The sequence below is a fragment of the Alosa pseudoharengus genome, unplaced genomic scaffold (genome assembly GCF_046254945.1).
Source record: "Alosa pseudoharengus isolate Yale_2024_CS ecotype anadromous, Long Island Sound unplaced genomic scaffold, YU_APseudo_1.1 YU_APseudo_1.1_scf_22, whole genome shotgun sequence".
NCBI classification, from domain to species: domain Eukaryota; kingdom Metazoa; phylum Chordata; class Actinopteri; order Clupeiformes; family Clupeidae; genus Alosa; species Alosa pseudoharengus.
This window is the reverse complement of record NW_027468680.1, coordinates 28,710,271-28,722,603: the sequence shown is the minus strand read 5'-3', so window position 1 is coordinate 28,722,603 and position 12,333 is coordinate 28,710,271. Positions and strand designations below refer to the sequence as shown.

At 45.5% G+C, this 12,333-nt stretch overlaps 1 protein-coding gene across 5 annotated transcripts in view; it reads right to left on the bottom strand.

Annotated features, from left to right (window-relative positions):
• Positions 1-12,333, bottom strand: part of sobpa (sine oculis binding protein homolog (Drosophila) a) — a 74,833-nt gene that overhangs the window by 44,304 nt on the left and 18,196 nt on the right. The gene's annotated exons all lie outside the window — the stretch shown is intronic.

Below are 12,333 nucleotides of genomic sequence, written 5' to 3'. Positions count from 1 at the left end.
GCTGGCAGCTATGAAATAATCACCCACCGCTGTGAGTAGTCACAGGAGGACCCATGGGTGGCTGGCCGACTTTACCAGACTAGTACTTCACTTAGCCATATACGTGCTCTCATTCACACACACACACACACACACACACACACACACACACACACACACACACACACACACACACACACACACACACACACACACACGTGCACAAAGACAAAGAGAGAGACAGCAAGAGCAAGCAAGAGAGAGAGAGTTTGTATGCACCCTCATTTACTTGAACATTCACTCACTTACTCACCTTACTGTCTACATCCCTCAGTGTCTTAATCACATACACGCACACACACACACACACACACACACACACACACAGACACACACACGCGCACGCACACACACACACACACACACACACACACACACACACACACACACACACACACACACACACACACACAGTTGCCTACTCTCACACAATACACACCTTTAATCATCAAACTTTAACTCCCTCATTCACCAACTCCCTACCTCCCGCCCCTAATCAATCATTCAGACACTCATTCATTCACCTAAGAGGACTCAGTCACTGAGCAATTTGTCTAACACACAAACATCCTAAACCCCCACACCAACAGAACTGATAACTCACTCACTCCTTTACTCACTCACTCACTCACTCACTCACTCACTCACTCTCTCACTCCTTTTACTCACTCACTCATTTACTCACTCACTCACTCACTCACTCACTCACTCACTCACTCTCTCACTCCTTTTACTCACTCACTCATTTACTCACTCACTCACTCACTCACTCACTCACTCACTCACTCACGCTCTCACTCCTTTACTCACTCACTCACTCACTCACTCACTCACTCACTCACTCACTCACTCATTTACTCATTTACTCACTCACACTCACTCACTCTCTCACTCACTCACTCACGCTCTCACTCCTTTACTCACTCACTCACTCACTCTCTCACTCCTTTACTCTCTCACTCATTTACTCACTCACTCACTCACTCACTCACTCACTCACTCACTCACTCTCTCACTCCTTTTACTCACTCACTCATTTACTCACTCACTCACTCACTCACTCACTCACTCACTCACGCTCTCACTCCTTTACTCACTCACTCACTCACTCACTCACTCACTCACTCATTTACTCATTTACTCACTCACACTCACTCACTCTCTCACTCACTCACTCACGCTCTCACTCCTTTACTCACTCACTCACTCACTCTCTCACTCCTTTACTCTCTCACTCATTTACTCACTCACTCACTCACTCACTCACTCACTCACTCTCTCACTCCTTTACTCACTCACTCACTCTCTCACTCCTTTACTCACTCACTCACTCACTCACTCTCTCACTCACTCACTCACGCTCTCACTCCTTTACTCACTCACTCACTCACTCTCTCACTCCTTTACTCTCTCACTCATTTACTCACTCACTCACTCACGCTCTCACTCCTTTACTCACTCACTCACTCACTCACTCACTCACTCACTCACTCACTCACTCATTTACTCATTTACTCACTCACACTCACTCACTCTCTCACTCACTCACTCACGCTCTCACTCCTTTACTCACTCACTCACTCACTCTCTCACTCCTTTACTCTCTCACTCATTTACTCACTCACTCACTCACTCACTCACTCACTCACTCACTCTCTCACTCCTTTTACTCACTCACTCATTTACTCACTCACTCACTCACTCACTCACTCACTCACTCACTCACGCTCTCACTCCTTTACTCACTCACTCACTCACTCACTCACTCACTCACTCACTCACTCATTTACTCATTTACTCACTCACACTCACTCACTCTCTCACTCACTCACTCACGCTCTCACTCCTTTACTCACTCACTCACTCACTCTCTCACTCCTTTACTCTCTCACTCATTTACTCACTCACTCACTCACTCACTCACTCACTCACTCTCTCACTCCTTTACTCACTCACTCACTCTCTCACTCCTTTACTCACTCACTCACTCACTCACTCTCTCACTCACTCACTCACGCTCTCACTCCTTTACTCACTCACTCACTCACTCTCTCACTCCTTTACTCTCTCACTCATTTACTCACTCACTCACTCACTCACTCACTCACTCACTCACTCACTCACTCACTCTCTCACTCCTTTACTCACTCACTCACTCTCTCACTCCTTTACTCACTCATTCACTTATTTACTCACTCACTCACTCACTCACTCACTCACTCACTCACTCACTCACTCACTCACTCACTCATTTACTCACTCACTCACTCACTCACTCACTCACTCACTCTCTCACACCTTTACTTACTCACTCACTCATTACACTCATTATTTCATTGTCCTCTAAGGTGGGGACTTATGATTCTGCCTTGTGCAAGTGAGAGAGCCATGTTTACACCAAGGCACCATGGGGAGAACATGAGAGGTGAAGTGACATTTTTAGAGGATTTTGGTGATGTGCTCTCATGCTGTTGCCAGGAGCAACCCCACTGGGCAAACAAGACAAAGCTAAAGTGTAAAGCCACTTTTGTTACAACAAGTCTAAACAAGCTGCATTACTTACAATAACAAGGTAAAAGTGGAAAAAGCGTAACAGATATATTGAAGTGAATGAGATACATACATATTTTCTTTCTGAGAGTGTGTACAATATTTACCTGTGTATGGATGCAATATGATGTGATGTACTTATACCTGTATGTGTCTGTGTGTGTATGATTACTTTTTTGATTAATTCATGTGTGTTTGTGTAAGTTTGCATGTAGGTTTATGTAAGAGTGTGAGTGTATGTGTAAGTTTGCATGTAGGTTTATGTAAGAGTGTGAGTGTATGTGTAAGTTTGCATGTAGGTTTATGTAAGAGTGTGAGTGTATGTGTAAGTTTGCATGTAGGTTTATGTAAGAGTGTGAGTGTATGTGTAAGTTTGCATCTGGCATCTGTCTGCCAGGTGAGCAGATTTGCATATGCATACGAGTAAATGAGTGTGGCAAGTGTGCACATATTTTGTGTGCATATGCATGTGTGTGTGTGTGTGTGTGTGTGTGTGTGTGTGTGTGTGTGTTTGATTGAGAGAGAGAGAGAGAGAGAAAGAGAGATGTAATATGTAGCTCAACCCCCCCCCCCCCCCCCAACTGGTCTTTTTATTTACGTGCTGTCAGCCCCCCGTGCTGCAATCAGGCATTTTACAGCTGAGCAGAATTCAGAGCAGATTTAGGGCTCAGAACTCGCCCAGCCCAGCCTGGTCCACTCACAGACCCACACACCTCACCCTCTCCCACACCGCCCCCTCTCCCACACACCTCACCCTCTCTCACACCGCCCCCTCTCCCACACACACCTCCTTCTCTCCCACACACTTCCTCCTCTCCCACACACACCTCCTGATCTCCCACACACTTCCTCCTCTCCCACACACACCTCGTAATCTCCCACACACTTCCTCCTCTCCCACACACACCTCCTAATCTCCCACACACTTCCTCCTCTCCCACACACACCTCCTAATCTCCCACACACTTCCTCCTCTCCCACACACACCTCCTAATCTCCCACAGTACAGTATTTGTCAGAGTTTTTTTACAGAGCTCCGAGGAAGACACGTAGCACTTCTGTAAGATGGTCACCCGGCAGATCAACTGGAGCTGAATGAGTTATCAGACATGTCTGAAATGATACCTGCACTGACAGCAATATGACACCTTTAAATGTCACCTCTTTCCACAGATACTGCTTTGTCTCAGATATCTCCACTGAAATCTCAGCATTGTAGAAAAACACGGTTGTCATATATTTCTCTCGTCTATGCCATGTGATCTTGTAGCAACAGCCTCTGTTTTGCATTTTGTGTTTTCAACTCCCTTCCTGTTCTATGGAGGTTCCTGGTGATTCTCCATTCCTCAGCTCCCCATCCTTCCACCCTATGTGGGGCAGGAGGGCTGGATGCCTCCCCACAGTGTGTCAGAAGGCCAGGTAGGCTGTGGGGCGGGGCAGGGGATGGATCGCTGCTTTGAAATGCTGATTCCCTTACGCCAGCCCCTCTAACAACTCACTGGCACAGCATATGGAGTCTAGCTTCAGCAGCCATCTTTTTTTTTTTTTTGTCTTGCGTTGGCAGGCGAGTTGTGGCTTTCATACATTATTCTGTTTGTGGGGATGCAGGACACATCCGTGTTGGGGAGGAACACGTGTACTGATCCAGTGAGTCCCAGTCCCTCCCCACCCACCCCAGTCTTGAGTCAGGTATGTGTGCAAAGCCCTGTGCACGTGTGTGCACTCCTGATACCCAGACCAGACTCTGGGACCTCTCAGGCTCTTTCTGGGCTTCAGTTGATGTCTGAGGTTTTACAAAGGCTCCTGCTCTGGCATCCGAGGTCAAAAAGAGGGATGGGTAGAGAAGCCTGTGCACTGCTCTTGTTTCCTTCCTCCTTCCTCTCCCTCTGCATCTGTCTGTTCATGCTCTCTCTCTCTCTCTGTCTCTCCTGCCTCTTGTCTTTCAGCATCAGACTCGTTTCTTGTTCTTCTCTCTCTCTCTTTCTCTCTCTCCGCCTCGCTCCTCATCCTCTTCCCAGAAGAGTAAGCAGTGTAAAACTAAACATTTGTCTCATGATTGCAACTCTTCAGTGGCAGGGCAGAATATTGAGTTTGTCACTCCAGCAGGGAGAATGATAATTTGTAATTATCCCTGGCGAAATAAAAACCTGAACATCCCTCAGACTGCACTGGCACCGATGGCTTGTTTCTTTTGGCTCCTCGGTCCCCCTTGCTATCCCGATTTTGGCGGCGCGCGCGCATCTCTCTGTTCACTTGCAATTTACGCACGCAAAAAAAAAAAAAAGCCACCACTCCTCCCTTCTGATGTTTCCAAGGCTGGAGACCTGACCTAGAGATTCCCAGGCCCGACCAGCCGACCAGCCGACCCGCCAGCCTCAGACACAGGCCGCAGCTCAGGGTACATATTTACACTAGAGCTGCCGCTACAGAAAAGGATATCTGTCTGTCAGACACCCAAGATGTGCCAGTCATGCTCAGAAGAACCTTAGCACCTCGGTGTGCTACGCATACCTGAGTAATGCCTAATGACTAATGGCAGATGCCTAATAGGGGTGAGTGAGTGCAAGCACACATATGCATATTTGCGTGTGTCCATATATGATTATGTATGTGTGTGTGTGTGTGTGTGTGTGTGTGTGTGTGTGTGTGTGTGTGTGTGTGTGTGTGTGTGTGTGTGTGTGTGTGTGTGTGTGTGTGTGTGTTTGTGTGTTTGTGTGTGTGTGTGTGTGTGTGTGTATGTGTGTGTGTGTGTAGAGTAGTAACATTCCTTAGACTGGCCCCCTATCTCTGATCTCTCGCTCCGCAGCAAACATCTCCTGACAGAGAGGTTTACCACACCTCCTGAGAGAACGCCTGTCGTAGCAGAGTTCACAAATACACGCACACACACACATACACATACACACACACACATACACCCACCCACACACACACACACACACACACACACACACACACACACACACACACACATACACACACACACACACACACACACACACACACACACACACACACACACACACACACACACACACACACACACATACACACACACTCATGGGCACAGTGACAGTTTACCTACTCTTCCTCTTTTTGACCCTGATTTCACCCCTACTGCACTTCCCTTCAGAAATGGAAAATGCCAGCTCACACATTCAGACATGGAACAGATACCACTTTATCTCAGATATCTCCCCTGACATCTGAAATCTCTGCAGCAAATCTCCGTGTGCCAACTCATACGTTCAGGCTGTTCATTGTGGGAAATCATCCCTGCAGGCTCGATGATGGAGCGCCTTTAGGAGGCCTCCATCTGAAGCCCGGACCTCCATGCCTCCGTCGTGTCGGGACTGCACCCACGCGCTCTGCTCAGCGATCGAGGACAGAGCTCGCTGCGCCTCCCCCGACCACCGGCCTGGAAAGCTGCAAATTCCTGGCGCGCCAAAAAAACACGGGGCATTTAGAGTCAGAGCCATCACTGGGGGGTGGGGCATATGGAAGGGGGCTGAGAGGTTGGGGTGGTGTGTGTGTGTGTGTCTGTGTGTTAGGGGGGGGGGGGGGTGATGGTGGTGGAGGACTTGGTGGCAGTGGTGGGAGGGTGGAACTGGAGTCGCCCACTCACAGTTACCACAGGACAGCGGCTCGGGTTTCGCAGACGAGGCAGCTGCAGGTATTTACCGAAACGCGACGCCGCGGCCGCAGCCCACTCCCCCTCGCTACCCCGCGCCCCGTCTCGCCTTTCAGACACGCACGGACACGAGATACTTTTCAGCCGGGCTTGTTGGAAAAACTGGAGGGTTTGTTGTCGCAGCCGACCTTGTGGTGTATATGAGGGGGGATTGAAAAAAAAGGAGAGAAAGCTAGAGAGAGAGAGAGAGGGAGATAGAGGGAGAGAGGGAGAGAGGGCTCAGAAGGGTATCGCTTACACGAGCCTCTCGCATGAATGTGAGGTCCAGGATATGGAGTCGGCGCAGTCTAAGCAAACAGGCCCTTTGTGTGTGCGGGAGCAGCTCTCTGGCGTGTGTTCTGCCTGCAGACAACATGAAAACAGTGCCGTGGAGCCTGTTGTGGGGGCCGAGGCGCTCATGTATCTCCCGGTGAAGCCGCGGTCCCCCTCTTTGTTTCCCAAGACTCGGGTCCGGCTCGCGGCCTTGGGTGCTTTATCAAAGTGAAACCGACACCAGGAATCTTCTGAGCCCCAAACTCAACTCGAGCCCACTCGCAAACCCTGTACCCCTCTACCCTCCACACCCCGCTCCCCAACCTCAGGTGCACTCTGGGATTACCCCACCCAGGGTGCCGTGGGAACGCCAAACAACAACTGGTGACAACAGCACGGTAACTACGGTAACAAAGAGTGGGTGCTGTGACACTGTGAAGGTGCTTGAAAGAGAAAAAGGGAGATGGAAAAGGAAAGAGAGAGAGAGAGAGAGAGAGAGAGAGCGAGAGAGAGTGAAGAGGAAAGATGCAATGACATGCTGGCTATCCTCTTCTGTGCAACACATAAACAAGTTTAAAATTATTGCCCTTGAGTGACTCTGTTTATGTTCCGCCGGCTATCGCCTCTGCAGCCGTGCCTAGTATAGCAGGCTGCTCCGGCAGGCACAAAAGCCAATAAAAATGGACACGCATACCAGTGATGGAGTGAGGTTAGCAGTTTCACTGCCGCATCCATGTTTACTGTTTCACATGATTAGGACGGTGAGGTCAAAATGACAGAAATGAATTGAAGTCAATCCCTGATTGAATTTCACATAACCGATTTGCTCAATTAATTACACACAAATTAAAAATGAACTCTTCCATGCAAGCTATGCAGGCATCAAATTTAGATAACTGTGGGCTGGCTGTTGGGCACAGGGAAAGACTGGCACACCCCCAACCACCACGTCACCACCCACCATCCACACACACACACAGATCCCCAGTTTGTCGATTCAAGCAAACAAACTCAGTCTAACAATGAGCACAGTCCCTCTGACTTGACATGACTATTATTCACCTGGGAGAGAGAGAGAAGAGAGAGAGAGACAGTGCATGAATGAAATGGGACAAAAGAGAGGGAACAAGATGAGAGAGAGAGAAAAAAAGACTAGAAAGAGAGTGAGAGGGAGAAAGAGAGAATAGAAGAGAATAGAAGTGCAAAACAAATACACACATATATGGAGCAAGAGGGAACAAGAGAAAGGGAGAGAGAGAGGGAGAGAGAGAAGATCATTTTTTCAGTGGCCAGTCAAGGCAGCCAAAGCCAACTGGGGGTCTGCTCCTAAACACAGCACCATGCTACACCACGTTTCACAGGGCAAACATTCAGAGGGCCCCGGACGGCGCTAAATCTGCTTTTACAGCTCCGTCGATATGTTTATGTTTGAAGGGGAATATTGCTGACCGCACAACGTGATTTTGCCTGCAGTGCAGCTTTCATTGACGTGTTATGCCCCTTAGCATCGATCGCTTCCCTCCATTCAGACTCCACAGCTCTTGCCTGTTCATTTCATCTGTTCCCAGGAAAGAGGGAAGCAGACAGACTGGTGGGATTTACTTTAATGGATGAATTGGAAAGATCCTCACCATTTGTTCACTACAATAAATATCATGGTTAAACAATTTCATGGAAGTCTGGCAGGGAATTCCATTTTTAAAAAGAATATTTTCAGAAGGGGTACAAATTCATAGCCTTCTAAGTCACGAAAGACGTTCGGCAAAGTACAATTTGATGGGAAACACAGGGTGGATATCCTGTGACAGAGGATTGTTTTTGGAAACCCCAACTGAAGTTCTCACTTTTCAGAAAATGACAGCTTGTCAAAGTCAGATTCCTGATGTGCTCCCGAGAAACTGTGGAACACTCAGGGACTCTCTTGAGGAAAGTGGAAAGGTCAGACTTTTATAGGCTTTTAACGGTGGCTGGGTATGTTTTGTGGTTTGTGTCTGTGTGTGTGCATGTGTGTGTGTGTGTATGTGTGTGTGTGTGTGTGTGTGTGTGTGTGTGTGTGTGTGTGTGTGTGGGTGTGTGTGTGTCTGCACGCCTGCATGCATAAGCAGACCTTTTTTCACAGCACAGAAGCAGGTGGGAAACAGAAAACACCTGCCGGACAGAAATGCTCAAGAAACGCTTAGCTCTCACTTCTGGTTTGAGTGCTGCCAGCCTAATTACCACTCAGTCCACTCCACTTAATTTGACACCAGTGACACTGTACTGAGATCAGGGGATAGCTCATCTCTGTCCAGTGCAAAGGGAGGCTCCATTCACTTAGAACACAGAACATAACTAGGGCAACTACAGTATTATAGAGTGTCTCTATTTATTCATTCATTAATACAGTGTCAACAAAATCCCTGAGTCAGGCAATATAGCAATACAGGCCCAGGTGCCTAGTGGAGGAATCACCAGGGAAGGGCTGAGCCGAAGAGAGCACCTGTGGCCCAACACTGGTGTTCCATTTGCATCCAAACCATTATAGTCTAGGCAATCTGTGAGAAACACAATCACCCAACCCAAAACTAATTGCAACAGAAATTAAATGAATGGGAAATGAACCTTCCCATATCACATACTAAAAGTCCATGAAAATCTAAGTGGTGGAACATGTCAAAATTGGAATGATCTGTGCATGGGTCAATGGCCAAAAGCTGCACCTTTGGCAGTTTTACTGAACTTTCATAGTACAGGGGATATGTGAAAATTAGGTCAAATTCTTCCATAAAGGCATGAAACTTTAGTGAATAGTTTGGAGCCCTGAACATTTTCAGATATTAAACCATTATCAAAAAACCCTAATGGTCGCTGTGGCAACAATTAAATGTTTCGCTATGACTGAATTAAACCTATATTTTGCATCATATCTCCTGAACCAAACATGGTATCTCAGAATAAGTGATGTCTACTCCCAGGGATAGGCATTTATGATACAAGTATTACATATTTTCTATGTATTTTCTAATTTGTATTTGATTGGGTTGAAGAAAATGGCTTCATATTTTGTATCAAAATACTTAGGTGTGTATTTTTGTAGCTTAAAAATATTGACAAATATTTTTGGTAAAAAACAATACTTTTGGTGATGTGATGAAATCATAAAAGAAGAATGAATGTAGCCTCTGACTGGTGCTGACAGTAATTTGCCCACACTTGTGATCAGAATATTAAGATTCAGGAAGATGATCCAGTGCAAGATGAGTAACATAATACCCCCCCCCCCCCCACCTGCTGGCTGCTCTAGCTTGGCAGGGATGGACAAAAATACATCAAAATGTATTTTAAAATAGAAAATCAAATACCCTAATTTTAAGTCAAAATAATATTTTTGTATTTTGAAAGTACTAAAAATACTCTTTAAATGGAGTATGATAACACTTTGCAAACATTCCATATCTGTCTATTTAATCTATTCCTTCATCAGTACGCTGACTCTGTTGATTATGTGGACAGTGTTTGATAGCAACAGATTTTCTCTGCCTACGAGACATGCCATAAACTGCAAACAGTCAACAGATCAACTATGCAGACCTGCCTGTTACATCTCATCGCCTAAATATCAGAGATGCACTCAAAAAGTCACAACTGAATTTGTCAAGCGGCACAAAGTGGAGACAAGTCTCTGACATTGTCAATGCATGCCCATATTGAGCAGTGTTGCAGGGAAACCCAACCACATAACCAGTTCCATGTGTTCAGTTTGGATGACTAAAGTTCTCAAGAAACTTGAGGTTGGCATGAGAGGTGGTGTATTGTGTGTGTGAGCACAACCTACAAGTTACTCATCTTGCACTGGATTGTCTTCCTGAATCTCAATATTATGATCACAACAAGTCTGGGCAAAAGTCAGAGACTACTGTATATTGATTGTTTTGCACTTTTATGATGTCATCATCACATCACCAAAAGTAGGCTATTGGTTTTACCAAAAATATTTGGCAGTATTTTTAAACTACAAAATTATGGCTGTTGGCTGCAGCAACTCGAGCTAGGTAGTACTGATTTTTTTGTGTTTGTCAATTTTGATCCAATTTGAGCGCTTTGCTATGTTGCCCACCCAAAATTTCTACATTGGTACAACATTGGCAAGTGTGCAGTGACAAGAAGAGATCATCACCTCGTGATAAACAGGGACCGGTGGTTTGCTACATGTCATGACAGTTGCACAAGCATTCGGACAAGCACATTCAGGACTGAGGGTCAATGAACAATGATAGCTCGCTGGCTCAAAGTAAAGAAAGCACAATAAGTCACAACTGAACTTGTCAAGTGGTACAAACTAACCACAAAACCTACTGAGAGCCACATGTGGGCTTAAAGCAACCCAATGCAGTTCAATTACCTTAAAATAATGGCTTCAAACTCATGGTACACTGACATATTGGGGGGGGGGGGGGGGTATTATGTTACTCATCTTGCACTGAATCATCTTCCTGAATCTCAATAATCTGATCACAAGTCTGGGCAAATTAGTCAGCACCAGTCAGAGGCTACATTCATTCATTGTTTTTCACTTTTATGATGTCATCACATCACCAAAAGTATCGGTTTTACCAAAAATATTTGGCAATATTTTTAAACTACAAAAATAAAGTATTTTGATACAAAATAAGAACCATTTTCTTCAACCCAATTAAATACAAATGACAAAATACTATTTTGTGTGACATATGTAATGTATGTATCATAAACGCCCATAGGACATCACTTAGACATCGCTTACTGTATTCTGAGATACCATGTTTGGTTCAGGAGATATGATGCAAAATATAGGTTTAATTCAGTTATATAGCCTTTATGGAAGAATTTGACCTAATTTTCACATATCCCCTGTACTATGAAAGTTCAGTAAAACTGCCAAAGGTGCAGCTTTTGGCCATTGACCCATGCACAGATCATTCCAATTTTGACATGTTCCACCACTTGGATGTTCATGGACTTTTGGTATGTGATATGGGAAGGTTTTGTGAACTAAATACAACAAAAATCGTTTCTGTTGCAATTCGTTTTGGGTTGGGTGATTGTTTCTCACAGATCGCCTAGACCATGAGGGAAGGGCTGAGCCGAAAATAGCACCTGTGGCCCAACACTGGTCTTACATTTGCATCCAAACCATTATGAATGATATCCTGTATTACTCAAATTAATAATGAACAATTCTTAATTTCTAAAAACACTTTTTTGAAAGATGCATATCTGTTGATATTCATTGTCAGACTGGCCAAAATGGGGCCAGGTCCACATGTGACATAGCGTCCAGAATCACACTTGTGAGTTTGTGTCCGGAGTGTGGTGAATCACATAAACATGAGTGTCTAGGACTGCAACTACTGATAGAATGGACATAATCTCCTCAAAAGGCTACAACATAAAAAATAAAGAGTGGCAGACCACAAGCAACACACTTGTCATGCAATGCTAATTACACAGGACAGTGGAAAATAATACAGAGAATCTACCTAGACGATTCTACTTAATCAGTCACAGGAATATATCTGTGCATATATGTGTGCGTTTCGGTGTGTGTGTCTGTGAGAGTAAGCATATACACATGCATGTGTGCACACAACAAAGTATTTGCATGTACAGTGTGTGTGTGTGTGTGTGTGTGTGTGTGTGGATGTGTGTGTGTGTGTGTGTGTGGGTGTGTGTGTTTGTGTGTGTGCCTGTGTAAATATACAGTATGCCTGTGCATTTGTACACGAGTAAGTGTGTGTGTGTGAGTGAATAAGCACATGTGTGAACATATGAATGTATGTGTG